The sequence below is a fragment of the Taudactylus pleione genome, unplaced genomic scaffold (assembly GCF_031769625.1).
Source record: "Taudactylus pleione unplaced genomic scaffold, aTauple2 ptg000256l, whole genome shotgun sequence".
Classification (NCBI taxonomy): Eukaryota; Metazoa; Chordata; class Amphibia; order Anura; family Myobatrachidae; genus Taudactylus; species Taudactylus pleione.
The window spans coordinates 1,086,032-1,101,685 of record NW_028284658.1 but is presented as its reverse complement, the minus strand read 5'-3'; the positions used below and the strand labels follow the sequence as shown (position 1 = coordinate 1,101,685).

The 15,654-nt window shown below is 49.1% G+C and overlaps 1 protein-coding gene across 1 annotated transcript in view; it reads left to right on the top strand.

Annotated features, from left to right (window-relative positions):
* Nucleotides 1-15,654, top strand: part of LOC148514861 (bactericidal permeability-increasing protein-like) — an 88,944-nt gene that overhangs the window by 61,265 nt on the left and 12,025 nt on the right. The gene's annotated exons all lie outside the window — the stretch shown is intronic.

The following is a 15,654-nucleotide window of genomic DNA, read 5'->3' as shown; positions in this document are numbered from 1 at the left end:
GTCTGACTGCATTATATCAACCCAGACACACAGGGGCCTATTCATCAACACTAAAATAAAGTTTTTAAGGACATTTTCCTTAAATAACGTTATTTTAGTATTCATGAAGAGACTTAACACAGGAGATATCACTGATATCTCCTTGCTAAGTCCCCCTGCATTAATTTCCACACTCCCCATACATTAGTATGGGGATATGGAAATTATGGTATTCATCAAATTCCAAAAATTATGTATTTTCAGAATTTGATGGAGTTACTATTCGCCACTGTGAGGTGGCGAATAGTAGGTAACACTTACCTGTGTCAGCGTGGGCAGGTCCCCCGGCATCTCCCTCCGGCGCTCTGGTCTCTCCTCAGGCTCCGTCTGCTATACTGTCATGTGTTCTCCCAGCAGAACACAATAAAGTTTAGTAAAAAAAAAAAAAAAATGTTTTTTTTTTTTTTTTCTAAACAGTACTGTGTGCTGTTGGGAGACCACATGACAGCATAGGAGCCGGAGCCGGAGGCTGCTGCGCAGGCAGGTAAGTGCTGGACACATGGGGAGGTGAGCGGGGGGGGAGGGGGGCAGGTGAGCGGAGGGGGGGACACAAACTTACCGCATCTGTAGGCAGTGCTGCGCATGTAACAGCGCATGCGCAGCACTGATTACAGCTGCAATAAGTTAGAGCAGATAGGGATAACTATCTATTTCCTGAAAAGCTGTCATCGCAAAAATGACAGCTTTTCGGAATAGATAGTTATAGGGAGGAGGAATGATGAATTCCTCTGGTAATTAGGTAGAACGCCATGCGAGTTCTAAACCTAATTACCTCCAGAGAAAGTTTAGTTATGATGAATAGGCCCCACAGTGTGCTATTACACAATAACACAAGAGGTATGCAGAGCCTGTGTGGCCCACTCTGGGTCCAGCAAGGGGCACGGCCGATGTCCCCATAGCAGCTGTGACCCCGTATTTTAATTCATTTTCTCCATGTGAATTAAAAATTATTCTTTTTAATTTGTTATAACATTTTGAAGCCCTCAGAATTTGGGGCCCATAGCATTTATCTTTGGTGTCTAGCAATAAATCTTGGTCTGTTGGTGAGGGTATAACCCGAACCGTGGACATAAAGCATCACAGTTCAACTAGGTGGGTAGAGCGCGTGGTCCTGTAGTTATGGATTCACTGGAGTTTTTCTTCAAAAGCTTATCCAGATAAACAAAGTCACAGAATTGTTTGTGCTGCAGTCCTAGTGACTGCCGTTCAAACAGTTCTGGTATTTTGCTGAGACCCATGGTTCCTATTACGGCTTTCCACGATCCTGATACATTGCTAATTTTTATTGCAGTTTGCTTATGATGCATTCTGATTGAGAGCAGAATTGGACTCATCCTTAGTTTAGCTGATCCAGTAAAAATGATGCTACTGTGATGTTGTTCATCAGCTACATACCGATCTGGGTCTGATTCTGAGGTAGATGCAGTGTAGATGTTGCTCGCAAGCGACCAATGTTTAAGACTGGGGCCTATTTATCAATATTTTTACAAACAAAATGTGATAAAGGGTGTTTTCACACCCTATTCACATTATTTTAGTATCACATAAATTTATTAATGGGCAATTAGAGTAGTTTTCATGAAAACTACTCTATGCCCTTTAATTCGCAGATTTTTAGTATGCACATCACATTTTACATACTTGCAATGGGAAATGTGATCTGCCTGAGATTTACTAAAAATAAATTATTAAAAAAATAAGTGGGAAAGCTCTGTGATAATAACGCCACCTTCAGATAGCGTTATTAGGGCTTTCCCCCTGGTCCCCCGATTCCTGCTCTGTTCTAACAGGCAGAGCAGAGCAGGGAGCCAGCCCCTGTGATCAGCTTTGTGGTCTAAATAGACCACAAGTTGATTACTGGAAAAAAAAATAGTTAAAAAAACCCACTTACCTGCTTCCAGGGACTGGAGATCGGTGCTCCAGTGAGGTCCTCTGGGGCTCCGGTCAGCTGGTCTCCGGACTCCTACATTGTGATCCTGGTCAGCTGCTGCATAGAGCAGGAGTCAGGAGACCAGCTGACCAGAGCCCCAGAGGGAGGACTTCACCAGAGCACCGATCACCGAGGTAAGTGTAAGGGGGCAGGTGGAGGGTCATGGGGAGGGGATTGATGAGTCGGCAGCGCATGCGCAGACACCTCACTGTATTTTTTGTGAAAAAAAGAGAGCTATTGTAGACTTACCTTTGTTAACTCTCTTTATTCGAAGTTTATAGGGACCACAGGGGAGACAATGGGGTATAGATGGTGGTTAGGAGGACTGGACATCAAGAGTTAACGCTTTTCTGTCTCAGGATGCTCCGATCCTTCCCCCTATACCCCGCCCTCAGCCTGAGGCAATTCAGTTTTGTCAACAAGCCCAAGGCAGGAGCAAGATAGGAACGAGGGAAGACTGGTACACTTAAGAATCACACTCTCACCACAATAGACAAGGAAACCGGTGTCCAAGAAAAAAAACCATAGAAGCCAGGTGTGTCAGGGCAGGTGCCCTGTGGACACTATGGACTTTGAAGAAAGAGAGTTAACAGAGGTAAGTCTACCATAACTCTCCTTTTCTTCTTCAGGGTCCATAGGGCTCCACAGGGGAGACAATGGGGATGTCCCAAAGCCGTTGTTCAAGGGCGGGGTGCTGAGAGGAGAATCCGACGCCCAAAGGAAGCATCCTGAGAGGCAAAAGTATCAAAGGCATAGAACCTAAGAAAGGTGTGGACAGAAGACCACGTGGCCGCCATGCATAGTTTTTCGGCAGACATGCCACGGCAGGCTGCCCATGATGGACCCACAGAGTGAGTAGAATGAGCAGGTACTGTATCCGGCATAGGAAAGCCAGCCTGTGTGAAAGCCTGTGAAATAGTTATGCGAAGCCATCTGGCCAGAGTCTGTTGGTTAGCTGGACAGCCTTTCTTGTGGAATCCATATATGACACAGAGGGAATCAGTTTTCCTGATGGAACCAGTACAGACCATGTAGAGCACAGACCACCTGCCGAGAGGTCTGGTGATTGGAAGGTCAGAACTACAATTTCCTCATTAATGTGGAAAGGAGAGACCACCTTGGGAAGGAAGCCAGGGCGAGTTCGAAGAACAGCCCTGTCCTGATGAAAGATGAGAAATGGAGAGTGACAGGAAAGTGCCCCCAAATCTGATATCCTATGGGCAGATGCGATAGCCAGAAGAAGAGTCTTTACTTTGAGCCATCTGATATCTACTGAGTCCAGGGGTTCAAACAGAAGCCCCTGAAGTGCATGGAGAACCACTGACAAATTCCTACGAAGACACAGGAAGGACAAAGGGAGGTTGTCTATGGAGAACACCCTGAAGGAAGGTGTGAACATCCGGCAGTGGAGCAATTCTGCGCTGGAACCAGATGGAAATAGCAGAGAGGGCCAGGCGGAGTCCAAGATCCAATCTAGTTTGAAAGAAGGTAAGGATCCAAGAAACCAAAAAAACCTGAGGGTCATAGCTTCTGGTATTACACCACTGCAAGTATGTATGCCACCCCACGGTGATAGATCCGGACGGAGGCTGGCATACACGCTCTGAGCATGCTCTGGACCACAGAGCAAGAAGACCCTTTGTACCTTAGGAGGGATATCTCAATAGCCATGCTGTCAAAGACAGATGGGCCAGATCTGGATGTAGACAGGGACTCTGAGACAACAGGTCCAAAGTTGCAGAGGAGCATCTTTGAAGATCGGAGTACCAAAGGCATCTGGGCCAACCGGAGTTACCAACAGAAACGTGCCCCCTTCTTGCTTGAATTTCTGAAGGACCCGAGGAAGAAGGGAGACTGGGAGGAAGAGGTATGCCAAATAGAAGAGGTATGGTCCACTTCACTGACAGCCACAAAGGCTGCTTTGGGGTCCCTTGTCCTGGACCCGTATACTGGAAGCTTGTAGTTGTGTTGTGAGGCCATGAGGTCCACGTCCGGTAGACCCCATTTGTCCACCAGGAGCTGAAAGACCTCAGGGTGTAGAGACCACCAATGGCTGAGGGAAATCCACTTTCCAATTGAGAATCCCTGAGATGAACGCCGCAGAGATGGCCGGTAGATGGAATTCAGCCCATGTGAGAATACGTGCCACTTCTGCCATTGCCGTCTGACTGCGAGTGCCTCCCTGGTGATTAAGGTAGACCACCGCCGTGGCATTGTTGAACTGTACTTGTACTGGCCTGCCCTGAAGAATGTCCTGAGCCAAAGTGAGGGCTCTGTAGATGGCTCAAAGCTCCAGGACGTTGATTGGTAGGACCCCCTCGGTGGGAGTCCAACAACCCTGGAAGAAGTGCTGACTGGTCACTGCACCCCACCCACGGAGGCTTGCATCTGTGGTGAGGAGCACCCAATCTGGAATCCATAAGGGGCCACCCCTGTTTAGGTGGGACGTCTGTAACCACCAGGAAAGGGATAGACTAAGTTCCGGAGAGAGGACTATCATCTTGGATCTGATCAGATGGGGCAGCCCATTCCACCTGGAGAGGATTAGGTGTTGTAGGGGCCTGGAGTGAAACTGAGTGAACTCCACCATGCCGAAGGTGGATACGTGGACCCCAAGGTCTGCATTGCTGAGTGAATGGACACTCGGCGACTGTGGAATAACCTGCTGTCAGGAAGATTTTCGGAACTTGAAAATCCAGAAGGGCTCCCAGATGTACCATCCTTTGAGAAGGGGTCAGGGAAGACTTTTTCCAGTTGATCAACCAGCATGTTTTTGTAGAAAGGATATGGTTATCTGAAGATGGTGGTAAAGAACCTCTGGAGAGTGTGCTAACAGCAAGTGGTCATCCAAGTATGGGAGTAGCCAAACCACCTGATGTTAAAGGTGGGCCGCCATAACTGCCATGATCTTGTAGAAAGCCCAAAAGGCAGTGCTTGAAATTGTAAATGTTTCTGTAGGACAGCAAACCAGAGCTATTGCTGATGAGAGGGCTCTATAGATACATGTAGGTAAGCGTCCTGAATGTCCAGAGACACCATAAAGTCCCATTCCATAGCTAGGACAATAGAGCAGAGGGTTTCCATCCGAAACCTGGGCACTCTGATAAGCTTGTTCAGAGACTTGAGATTGAGGATAGGTTGATGAGACCCATTGGGCCTCTGATCCAAGAAAAGGGTAGAGTAATAACCGGTACCTCGCTGTGACAATGGGACCGGAATTATCACCCCCGAGTGCAGCAAGGACTGAATGGCTGTGTAGAGGAGCAGGGCTTTGCTCGGGTCTGATGGAGGGGGGGGCCATCTCAGGAATGAGAGGGCATACCCGTGAGAAACCACTTCTTGTGCCCAGTCGTCTGTGGTGGTTTGACGCCAGAACTGGACGACCTGAAGAAGTTGGCCTCCCACCCTGGGATCCCCCAGGGGGAGGTCTGCCCCATCAGGGTGAAGACTTGTCCTCGGATTTGGCAGCTAGACGTCTAGTAGCCCAGGCCTGCTTGGTCCTGGGCTTGGAGGCTTTTGTGGAAGCCGACTTCCGTGAAAAGTACTGACCTTTAGCTTTTCCCTGGGGATGAAAGGACCTAAAGAATGACATCCGAGGCCTTGGTGTAGATGCGGAGGGCAGGAAAGCTGTCTTAGAAGCTGCCAAGGTAGCCACAATCTTGTACAACTCTGGGCCAAACAGGATCTCCCCAGTGTAAGGCAGTGATTCCAAGGCTTTCTTAGAGACTGTGTCGGCCTTCAATGAATGAAGCCAAATGATACGGCAGGCTACCACCGAAGTATCAGATGTCTTGAAAGCTAGGAGACCAGTATCCAAAGCAGCTTCTCCTAAATAGGAGGCTGCATCCCTGATGTGCGAGATGTAGGACAGCTGTTCCCGAGAAGCATCAGAGAGAAATTAGTTCTCTAGGGCATCTGCCCAGCTCTCAATGGCTTTGGCCACCCAGACAGTAGACAGAGCCGGCCCTAGGCATAGACAAACTAAGCAAATGCCTAGGGCATTTGGAATGCCTAGGGTTATCCAAGTCTTCCTAGGGCCGGTGGAGGTTTGGTGCATGAACGGCCGGGGCACCTGCTGCTGGCTGGGCAGAGACTCTGGCAGCTGCTACTGCAGCTGTGTAGTGTCCACGATCGGAGCTCAGCTGACAGATCCTATTGGGCCTGGCAGCAGCAAACAGTGAGCGGGCAGCAGCAGAGCAGCCAGCAGCAGTTTGTGGGGGCGGAGCACCTGGACGGCGGCTAGTGGTTAGCGATGGGCCAGCTTTGAGGCGTCACACAATCAGAAGGAGCTTATGTGCATGGGCAAAGGCTCATTCAGGACTATAAGTAAATGGTCATGGGAGGGCTGCTGCACTATGGGCCTTTGCGGAGCTAGGAGTAGTGAGTCACACCTCACAGCTCTGGGTACCACCTCCAGCAATCATCACACAGCCGTGGCCTGCCAGCCAGAGATGGGAAAAGCGGATCCGCCGCCCGCAGCTTGCTGTACCTTGAGTTGGACAGCTCTGCAGGCTGCGCTAGAGTAAAGGAAGTTTGGAACTGGGAGTGGGCTGGGGTGCTGTGGCGCTCACTGCTTGGAGAGGGGTGCTCTGCTGGGATAGTGGTGGTGGGTGGGGGTGGATGCTGATACCGTGCTGTGCTGGCCACATCCCTTTTCAGGATCCGACAGGGAGGGGGGCACCACCCAAAATCTTGCCTAGGGCACTAATTTGGCTAGGGCCAGCTCTGGCAGTATCCATGGCTGGACGAGTAACAGCTCCTGTAAGAGAAGACGCAAATTTGAGGCAAGCTTAAATCCTTCTATCCATCGACTCCTTAAAGGGGGATTCTGTAGAAATAGGTAAAGTAGAGCTTTTAACTAGAAGTGTCACGTGGGAATCCACCGTTGGGGGAACTTCCCCCTTAGCGCAATCAGCTACTGGAATAGGATAAAAAGAAAGCAGGCGTTTTGGCAGCTGGAACTTTTTACTCAGTGTATTCCATGCCTCACTCATGAGTTCAGAAAGCTGATCAGAGTGAGGAAATTATGCCAAAACCACTTTCTGTTGCTTAAAGAGTGGCTCTTTTGCCTTAGGAATGGGATCTGCATCTTCTATTTGAAGAATTGATTTGACAGCCCTCACTAGTGCAGGTACATTCAATTTAGACTGAAGCTCCTCCTCGCACGAGAGGGACTCACTGAGAGAGAGATCTGCGTTTTCTGCCTCCCCAGATGATACGAGAACTGTGTTGACTGTGAGGATAATACATTACGTAGCTTTACTGGGTAAGAGCCTTTCACTTTGCAACATTTGTTGAAAAGCTGTAGAAGTAGCTGCTAGACTCTGCACTGAGGTAGAGAGCATGTCTACCCATGGAGGAGGCAAAGGAGTTACTGGAATCGGTGGGTGGACCTGCTGTGGCAATCCCACAGGGGGAGCTACCGCAGGGACTGCTAGGCGCTCCACAATTTTTGCCAGCACCTGTGAAAAGGAAGCCCAGGGGGGTTCCTGAGCAGGGGCTGGAGGGGCTGACTGGCCTGGGGCAGTATAACAAGATGCACATAGACCATCTTGAATTAAATCCTCCTGGGTTAATCCTGCTGAACAAGACCTGCAAGAGACCAGTATAGGAGCAGCAGCCTACTTGTTACTCTTACCTTTGCTAAACATAGCTACATGGACAGTATAACACACAATATGGCACTGAGCAGCGTGCAACACACGTAGTATGTGACAGCCTTCACAAATACAGTTCTTACAGACTGCGTCCTCAGCTCGCGCTTCCGGAAAGGGGGCATGACTGATCGTGGAAGGGGCGTGTCCTTGCAGAACACCCCCAATTCATCACACTTTGGGTCGTGCCCAGCACTTACGGAAGTGCTGTGCTTACCCCAAGCTCTCCCCTCATGATGCATAATTGCTGTGCGCAGTAATGCGCCTTACACAGTAATGCCCTTTACAACACATTATGCCACACGCATTAATGCCCTTTATAACACATTATGCCACACACATGTAATGCCCTTTATAACATATTATGCCACATGCAGTAATGCCCTTTAGAATACATTGCAGGAGCCATTCTTCAGTGAATAAGACTGCCTCCAGTAGTCAGTGTAAGTCTTTAGGGTTAAGTGTTACCTGGGTATGTGGCGGAGCCTGTCTCTAGTGGCGAGTGGTTCCCAGGGCCGGTACCAGGTTTCCCGGCACCCTAGGCAAAACTTCAGCACCCCCCACCAATAAAAATAAGACTGTATTTGCAAGTCAAATGGAATAAACATAACATCAATAACAAAAATATATATATATAAAAATATAAATATAAAACAGATTGATTTGGAACAGAATACATAAATACATAGTCAATATTAATAACGGGGACATGGGAAAATATACAGCAGCATCCCACTAATTAGAGAGATCAGTATTATATGTTGGCAGAGCCAGGAACACCAAATGTCTACAAAGACCAGATTTGACCACATTCTACAAAGTGTCACAGGGCCAAATCCTCCACAGGATTGAAATATTAGGGCAGAAGCACACTTGCTATTGGTTATACCCCTTTTACACCGGACCTAAAACCCGGGTTATTGCAGGGTTAACCTGGGCAGCTCCTTGGTGTAAAAGAGGAGAGGGTTGGATCGCCAGGTCAAGTGACCCGGCAATCCAACCCAGGTAACTAGCAGGGTTTGACACGGGCGTAACCCATGAAACCCTGCAGTGTGAATGGCGCACTCCGGGTCACGATGACCTGGAGCGTGCCGCAAGCCGGCCGATTGGTCCGGCTTCAGTGGCGCTTGGAGATGACGTCATCTCCAAGCGTCCACTTCAACGCCGGAAAAGCTGGGTCTATGCAGACCCGACTCCGGTGTGAATGGCGCCGACTCGGGAATGTCCTGGGTTGGCGCTGGATAAATTCCGGGTCAGATCCCAATAGGAACCCAGTTCCAACTCCAGGTCAGACCCGGAATTTAGGTGGAAAAGGGGTATTATTCTTCACCAACATACCTACAACCCAAAACAAGTGAAATGTGCTTAAATATATTTTATATGCCTATGAACAAAACGTCATAGTTAGTGCTTCAATACCTGATGCAGCACCTTCCCACATTCCTCCGCTCACCAACTGTGTGATGCTGCCCCCGCCCTGACTGTGCCTCCACTAATTATAAATATAAATATATATTTATCATATATATATATATATGTGTGAATATATATATATATATATATAGTATGTATATATATATATCTATATATATATATATATATATGTGTGTGATTTTGTCTTTCCCCCTCCCAACAACTCATCACTCCCACCCCTTAAAATATAGTTAATGATCTTCTCTTTCTCCCTCACCCAAATATATTTTATAATTAATGATCCCACTCACCCCAGACCTTATATATTTAGTTGTCCCCCTCACCACCAGCCCTTATTTATCTAATTATCCCCCTCACCACCAGTCCTTATTTATCTAATTATCCCCCTCACCCCCAGCCCTTATTTATCTAATTATCCCCCTCACCACCAGCCCTTAAATATCTAATTATCCCCCTCACCACCAGCCCTTATTTATCTAATTATCCCACTCACCCCCAGCCCTTATATCTCTAATTATCCCTCTCACCACCAGCACTTATGTATTTAATGATCACCCCTCTTCCGCTTAGGCTTACAGTTTTGACAGAATCCAGCCTCCTGCCCCTCGGCCCCGTGTCAGTATTAGTAAAACGTCGCTCACGGCTTGTCACATCACAGCCGGAGGACTGTAAAGAGCCAGGACTAACAGGTGTCTGGCGCCGGCCACCGCACTGCCCGGGGAGTGAATCCTCTACTCTACAGTTTACTGCCTTTACCGCCAGCAGCAGCGCGGGGCGGTGGAGGCAATCGATCCCAAACAGCAAACTCTGTGATCGGCTATCAGCACACAAGGGGCGGGCTGCGCCGGCTGCTTCACTCAGGTGGTGAGCGGAGGAGGCTGCATCACAACACACGTCACATTGTCAGTGTAGCGAGCACTGCTGTGATTGTGTGACTGACCAGCCAGTCCAGTGGGTGATAAGAGTGGATGTAGCAGCAGCAGCCATTACCTCAGATGCCGCCCCTCAGGTCCCGGCGCCCATAGGTAGCTGCCTAATGGAAGCGCTGGCCCTGTTGGTTCCTGGGTATGTGGTGGAGCCTGCCTACAGTAGAAAAAGGTATAGAGGTAGGTGGTGAAGCCTGCCTCCAGTGGTGAGTGGTACCTGGGTATGTGGAGGAGCCTACTGCTTCAGAAGGTGTACCTTGGTTGTGTTGCCCCCAAGTGTATATGGATGCCTCTTAGTGGTTAGGGGTACCTGCCTGGGTATGTTTCTGAGCCTGCCTCCATTACTCGCTCCTCCCTTGACCACAAACTTAATACCAGCAGCAGTTACACCCCTCCCTTACACCAGCAGCAACACCCCCCTCATTTACACCAGCAGCAGCACCCCTTACCAACATCCCAGCACCTGCAGCACACTCCCCCTCCACTAGCCAACACCCCAGCAGCACACTACCCCCCACTAACCAACACTCCAGCAGCACACTCCCCCCCTTACCAACACCCCTGCTGCACATTTCTCTCCTCCCCATTACTAACACCCCAGCTGCACATTTCTCCCCCCACCCCCCCTTACCAACACCCCAGCTGCACATTTCTCCCCCCCTTACCAACACCCCAGCTGCACATTTCTCCCCCCCTTACCAACATCCCAGCTGCACATTTCTCCCCCCACGCCCCCTTACCAACACCGCAGCTGCACATTTCTCCCCCCCTTACCAACATTCCAGCTGCACATTTCTCCCCCCACGCCCCCTTACCAACACCCCAGCTGCACATTTCTCCCCCCCTTGCCAACACCCCAGCTGCACATTTCTCCGCCCCTTACCAACACCCCAGCTGCACATTTCTCCCCCCCTTACCAACACCCCAGCTGCACATTTCTCCCCCCCTTACCAACACCCCAGCTGCACATTTCTCCCCCCACCCCCCCTTACTAACACCCCAGCTGCACATTTCTCCCCCCCCTTACCAACACCCCAGCTGCACATTTCTCCCTCCACAGTACACTAGTTATTTTTTTAGTCCTTACCTGAGTAGTCTGCTATCATCATCACACACACTCGATGTAAGCAGTCATGCCCGGGCGGGAAGCTCCCAGAGATCAGAGCACTGACATTAAGAGCAGAGGAGGCGGAGCTTCTCAGTCTCAAGCTGGCCATACACTAGACCAACTTACATCCAACCATCCAACTAGTTGATTGGTTGGAATGAAAATCTGGTAAGGTATGAAAGCAATTGACAATCAGCAATTTGCTTCCAAATGCTGGAAAATGGACAAAACCTGTTTAAACAAATTGTTTAGATCAAACATTTAACAAACTTGTCTGAACGACCATTTTCATCTGTTTTCTGGTATTTAGGAGCAAATTGCTGATTATCATTTACTCCCATACGTTACCAGATTTTCATTCCAACCAATCAACTAGTTGGATGGTTGGATGAAAGTTGGTCTATTGTGTGGCCAGCTTCAGCCTCCGAGTATGCTGCTGCTATATAAATCCAGCTGCCAGTAGCAGCAGCAGCCCAGCAGCCAGCAATTCTAATTACATTTTAAAAAAGCCTGCAAATGACAGGGGGACTCATCGGCGCCCTCTAGGGGCCGGCGCTCCGGGCGACAGCCCTGTTAGCCCGCCCCTAGAACCGTCCCTGCCTATACCACATTGTCTCCCCTGTGGAGCCCTATAGACCCTGTAGAAGAAATACAGTGAGAACACTGCGGAGGGGATTCGCAGGGATAGAGCTTTTTCGCAAGCTCTGTCCTTGCAAGGGATTTGTTTAAATTCCTGCGATATTTCCTAAATTTGCAATGCAAATATAGGCAAAAATATCACACTACAAACGCATTTGAAATGCGGATTGTTGTAAATAGGGACCTGTGTATGTGTCTGTGGGGCCTATTCATCAACACTAAAATTAGGACATTTTTCCTTAATTACTGTTTTTTTGGCATTGATTCACTGATATCTCCTGGTTAAGTCTGTCTGCATTAATTTCCACACTCCCCATACATTAGGATGGATTACCGCAGCTGTAATCAGTGCTACGCATGCGCCGCTTTTACGGATGTAACGGTGCATGCACAGCACTGATTACAGCTGCGGTAAGTTAGAGCAGATAGGGAAAAGTATCTATTTTCTGAAAAGCTGTCAAGCAAAAATGACAGCTTTTCGGAATAGATAGTTATGGAGAGGAGGAATGATGAATTCCTCCGGTAATTAGGTAGAACTCCATGCGAGTTCTAAACCTAATTACCTCCATCAATTTTCTAGTAATGATGAATAGGCCTCTGAGTCAGACATGCATGCACCCTGATTGCACACAGAGATGCAGCACAAAATGGAACGCACAGTCTGAGAATTTCTGTGGACGTTCCTGGGAAGTAATGGGGGTGGCAAAGCCGAAACAGGCGTGTTGCGGGCAGTAGCGGAACTCCCGGAGACAATGGAGTCATTTGCTGCCGGGAACCAGCCCTTAAGGGGGCACCTGGCTCCATTGTCCCCCGGACCGTTCCGGGCACTGCTATGGAGATGATCGGCAATCCACCTCCAGCTGCTGCAATACGGGAGGTGCGCTCGCACCCCCTATTATTTGCCGGGCGCCCGCTGAGTGTGTTACTAGCGGGCGCCTGGCCCCTTCTTTCCCCCCGGCGGTAGCTGGAGGAACAGAGCTCACTCCTGAGCTCCGCTTCTGGGTCCCGCAATGCACTATGGGAGTGACGTCATGGCATCACTCCCATAGTTCCGAGGAGCGGGCGTCGGGGACAGACGGCAGCAGCACTGGGCTCACTACAGGGGGCATTACTGGGGGCTTACTACAGGGGCATTACGGGGGCTTATCACAGGGGGCTTACAACAGGGGGCATTACAGGGGGCTTACTACAGGGGGCATTATGGGGGCTTACTACAGGGGGCTTTCTACAGGGGGCATTACAGGGGGCATTACAGGGAGCTTACTACAAGGGGCTTACTACAGGGGTCATTACTGGGGGCTTACTACAGGGGTCTTTCTACAGGGGGCATTACTGGGTGCTTACTACTGGGGACACTACAGGGAGTTTACTACTGGAGGCTTACTACAGGGGGCTTACTACAGGGGCCCTTACTACTGGGGCACTGCAAAGGGGGACCACTACTGGAGGTACTGCATAGGGGGACCATTACTGGGGGGCACTACATAGGTGGCACTGCATAGGGGGACCTCTACAGAGGGCACTGCACAGGGGGACCACTACTGGGGGAACTGCATAGGGGGGTGGCAGCTGGGGCTGGCATAGGTGCTGGGGGGGTGGTACATTTTAATTTGGGGGGGCACCAACATTTATCTTGCCTCCGGGCACCTGGGATGAAGTTACGCCACTGGTTGCGGGCATGTTGCTGAAAGCGGCTATGTTCAAACACCGCCACTCACACAGGAGGCCATACTCGGACGGAGAATCTGTTTCTGCCATATAGCTGGTGCAAACTTCAATGCTGCGTCTATGGTGCGTCTAAATCCGCACAGTGACAGAAATGCGCTGGTTTAAGATGCTGCAAGTGGGCATCTCAGTTGTTTAAAAATTGTATGTGGCATTACTGTAGCATACATATCAGATACTGTGCTCATAGAAACAAAAGGTATTGGAATGGCAGAAATGTCACTCAAGATATTCATGTCCTTATAAGCACAATAAAAATAAATAGCAGTACACTGCACTACTAATCAGTGATGTACTGGCCAGAGGAGAGTCCAACACACAGAACTACTTGAGTCCTATGCTGCACGTATAGTTGCTATAGATCCAAACCACGTGCAAAGGAGTTTTATTTACCACTAAAATTGTGCAGTGTTGATACAATGCTCCTTCGGTGAGGATCCCTATATGGATACTACTACAGTCAGTGCCACTTCCCTGGAAATTCAGGGCCTGATTCAGAGCCGGACGCTCTGACCAGAGCGCTCGCTCTGAATCAGTGCCCTCCTCCCTAAAAATGGAGCAGCCTCTTGGACGCTCGCATAGCTGTGGGTTACCACCCACAGCTTATGCGAGCGTCCATGATGATGGTCGCGTTGGTCCAGACCATCGCAACCATCGGGCTTGCGACGAGACCCTTCGGTAGGGTCTCGGTGACCGCAAGCCCTGGAGTGATTTTGGCTCTATCAGAGCCAAAATCACTCCCACTGACATCACTAGTGATGTCAGTGGGGCCGGATCCAGACGGTAGGAGTTCCCATGGGAACACCTCCGTCTGGCAGCCACGCCCCCGGCATGCCCACCAAAGGGGGTGTGCTGTCACTCGCCATCGACAGCACGCCCCCTTTGGTGCGAGACCCCGAGCGCTGTATTCCTCGTTGCTTGCCGGGTCTCGCGCATGCGCCCAACATCGACCCGCTTGCGAGCGGGTCTGAATGACCCCCTCAGTCCGGTGTGAACTCACTTTGCAAGGTACCAGAGCGGCTACTGTAGACCATGCAGCTGTATGGAACAGGAGGTATATTCACAGCAACAAAGAATTCCAAGAGATGTTGCTGCGCTAGTAACCAGTCAGCACATAGCCTGACCAGACAGCGCTGTCAGTGTATCCGGTGTTGTAGGCTGTCTGAAGGGAGCGTGTTTCAGTAGCACTAGGAGATGTTAGTGGAGAGCATCCAGTGGCAAGTGGATAATGGCAGTAGCGCCGTGCCCATAGTGAATACCGTTTAATCCACCACACTCAGCTAGACGCTACTCAGCCATACAGGTAAACATACATACTATTTGTATTAATATTACAGCAGCACCTGTGAGGAGAGCCTGGAGGCCACGTGTGAGGAGAGCCTGAAGGCATACAGATGTGATAGGGGAAATTACCCTGGGTACAGGTAGTGGAGATATTTGGGGGAGCCCAGGTTTCTTTTCAGTGGAGGAGAACGACAGCGTACACAGGACTGCCATAACAGCTGTCATTAGAATAATAGATTCAGCAGCAGCGCAGAGGCCGGCACTAAATGAAAGGTGGAGAAGGGAGGTCTGTTATGGATCACTTACCTGTGCTAGCAGTGCAAGCCACTTAAAATAGACTTGGATAGGATTCATTATATCCATAGATGACTGCCTGAGGGAAACGCTGGGGAGCCATTAAGTGCAGTCATGTGAAGAGACTGCATTAAGTAATGTTCTTACAGAGACATTTAAACTAATGCTGAGGCATATAAATAGTCGCCTATATAAAAGCTAACAGGAGTATAAGCAACTATACTCTCAGGAATTAATTCAACCCACCTTGAGAAAGATTGTGAATCGATGTTACAGTTATATATGTAACTATATTTGGACACCATAAGTAACCAATTCTAACCATCACTCTCAGTGGGAATAGTAATGAATGTCACCATTTATATTGTTATGCCATAATACAGTTAAGTTTCCTATTGCATCCTTCTGTGAGTTTCATCACCAAACATTTGGGTTGTATTACTATTTTAAATGCAAGTATTGGTTATAGGTATTTGTATAAATGTTTAGTGTAAAGTAATATAGTAATATTCATTGTGTAACTGTTTTAGTGTAATGGACAAGGGAAGTGAGTTTATGGTAATAAGTATATGTTGGTGTATGTAATGGTGCAATGTGCAGGTAGATGGTAGTGCAGGTACC